Source organism: Papio anubis, chromosome 11 (assembly GCF_008728515.1).
Source record: "Papio anubis isolate 15944 chromosome 11, Panubis1.0, whole genome shotgun sequence".
Classification (NCBI taxonomy): Eukaryota; Metazoa; Chordata; class Mammalia; order Primates; family Cercopithecidae; genus Papio; species Papio anubis.
In genome coordinates this window covers 112,761,592-112,764,654 of record NC_044986.1, presented here as the reverse complement: position 1 = coordinate 112,764,654, position 3,063 = coordinate 112,761,592, and positions in this window count along the sequence as shown.

Sequence of the window (3,063 nt, the reverse complement as noted above, 5' to 3'; positions counted from 1 at the left end):
TTTATATACATAGATGTGTACGGATCATGCGAAGAAAACTCAAGACAATGGTGATAATGGTTTCGTTCTGGAGACCCAGTAGGGACTACCTTTCTACTGTATTCCTTTCTGTTCTTTAAAAATGTTAAACCATGGGTGTGCATTACCTGTTAGACTATTTTTAATTTTAAAAAGCCAAGATAATGTGAAAAGTGAAGAAAACATTTTTAAACATTTATAATTTTAAACATTACAAGATCACAAAGTATATCAGAATTCTCAATTGTAGACTAGAACATTTATATTTAACCAATTTGTTTTTAGAGAAATCCCTTAAAGGCTAGAGACATTTTTTTAGAGACAGGGTCTTACTCTCTTGCCCATTCTGAAGTGCAGTGGTGTCATATAGCTCATTATACCCTCAACCTACTGGGCTCAAGCAATCCTCCCACCTCAGTCTCCCGAGTAGCTGGAACTACAGGCATGTGCCACCATGCCCAACTAATTTTTAATTTTTTTTTGTAGAGATGAGATCTCACTACGTTGCCCAGGCTGGTCTCAAACTCCTGGGCTCCAGCGACACTCCCACCTTAGCCTCCCAAAGTACTGGGATTACAGGTGTGACTCACCATGCCCAGCCTGAACTTTTAAATTATGAAAAACTTCCCAAAGAATTAGAACATAATTGGCAGAAAATGAATTAGAAATAAAATAACCCAACTCAATGTAACTGATAAAAACCACATAATAAGTTAAAAAAAAGTTTTAATCATTCTGTGGCTCACAAAACTTACCAGCTCCTTCTAAAAAATCTAAATAAATAAAGACACATTATAATAAATTGTAAAATCTCTCCTGGAACACACAAAAACATTGTTTTTTCCTTGTACCTTTAGCATGCACTGGGAAAATGAAATTCCAACATATGCAAAATTGGTGAATAAAAATGAATGACAGATTTATCCTTTGACAAATTTGTTTTCAACCACTTACCTGGAACCCACTAAGAACTACGGGAAAGTAATGAAAGAACAGAGAAGCCCAAACAAAAGAAGCCCCAAAGGCCACACTTTTGACAAGGCCAGTCTCCAGAAATGCAAACCACCCTGTTCCTCATTTCCTGTGAACTGTGGCTGTCCAGATCCCAGGTCGTGTTACCACTGTTACGCTTCTCCCGCCCAAGGAAGTGACCGCAGCTGGCACTTGGTGAAGGAATTCTGGACCGAATTTGAAAACTCTGAAGTATAATGGAGCCCTTGTTAAGGATGGGGGTAGAACAAGGTGATGGAATTCTTATTCAGCTCCTTTCTGCCAGAGTTCGGTATCTAGAGCCACCATGCTAAGCATGACCAGGGAAGAGGCAAGGACAGGCTGTTTTGCTTTTTTGAAGCAAGCCATTCTTGGTTTTTGACATCTGAAAACCCCTGCATTCCTTCCTGTGGACACACGACAGGCAGGTGGTGCATGGTGTGGCTGTGAGTCAGTTTATCGGTTGACATCCATCTGATCACTACCATGCAGCAAAGGGGAACTGCCCTCTTGCCAGAAAGCATTGGGGTGTGTTTTCCTGACCAATATGAACCAGACTGGGGCTCCTCTTGTTTCTCCATGGAAGTGACAGAGCAACACTTTGCCTTTTTTTCTGTTGTGCACCAAGTATTTTTTTAAGTCATTAATTTAAAAAACAAAAACAAAAACAAAAAAACCTTGTAAGCAGAGGCTACCCACTACAGGGCCTGACTTGGCATCCAACCAGATGGTCAGTTATGTACAAATACAGTGCAACCTCCCTGGTATTGCTGGCTGAACAGCCTGCATACCTGACTCAGGATCTGAGCTAGCAGTGGTTAAGCTTGCACTGCTGCCAAACTACCAACCCCATTTGGCAGGTTCACCATCCACTTGGTAACTAATCTAGAGATAGACACATGTTGTTCTCAAATTTCATTTTTTTCTCTTTCTTTCTTTCTTTCTTTCTTTCTTTTTTTTTAGATAAGGTCTCATTGTGCGCCAGGCTGGAATGCAGTGGCCTGGTCATAGCTCACTGCACCCTCAAACTCCTGGCCTCAAGCAATCCTCCTGCCTCAGCTTCCCAAAGCACTGGGATTACAGGTATGACCCACCACACCTGGCCTTAAAGTTTTTCTGTTATACTTGTCTCTTCCACTGCTAGAACATTGCTTTACTGAAAGCTGCATGACACTTTCAAGGAGGTTTGTGGAGAGCTGCGGGTTCCTAAACAGCCTTTCTGTTTAGCCAAGCCCGAAGGCATTGGGGTGAGTGGTGGAAGTACATGGATTACATAGCTAGGGTCTGCACTAGGCACCTGGTTAAGTCTAACTTGGTTAAATTTAATGGAGCTGGAGGCGAGATTTGCTGTCTGAAAAGACACCATGAATAGTGTATATTTCAAATACCCCTGTCCCCTACCCAGGACTTTTCTGGTCTTAATTTACTTGCTTTCAGAAAGGATCGGCAAAGATGCCCAGCGATAGGAAGCACACAACCTCTTCAAAGAGAAATTCGATTTAGCCAGTTTAAAATATGTAGAAGTCAGCTGGGTGCAGTGGCTCGCCTGTAATCCAGCACTTTGGAAGGCCAAGGTGAGTGGATTGCTTGAGCTCCAGTGTTTAAGATCAGCCTGGACAACATGGCAAGACCCCGTCTCTCCTGAAAATACAAAACCTAGCTGGGCACGGTGGTACGTGCCTGTAGTCCCAGATACTTGGGAGAATGAAGTGGGAGGATCACCTAAGCCTGGAAGGTCGGGGCTGCAGTGAGCCATGATCTTGCCACTGCACTGCAGCCTGGGTGACAGAGTGAGACCCTGTCTCAAAAAAAAAAAAAAAAATTATATATATATGTTACAACCCAGCATTTCATGTCCAGAAATCGATCACACTGATGGAGGACTGGGTGAGTCAACTCTAGCATATTCAGTGGCATACAAGACATACTGAGAAGAGTGAGCAATGCTCCTCAAGTTCAAGCTTTCAAACACCCAGTTCAGCGAGAATCTCATCATCGCTCAGGGGAGAGAGCATGACACCCCTCGGCTAGAGATTTGAGAAGATAATACACAAG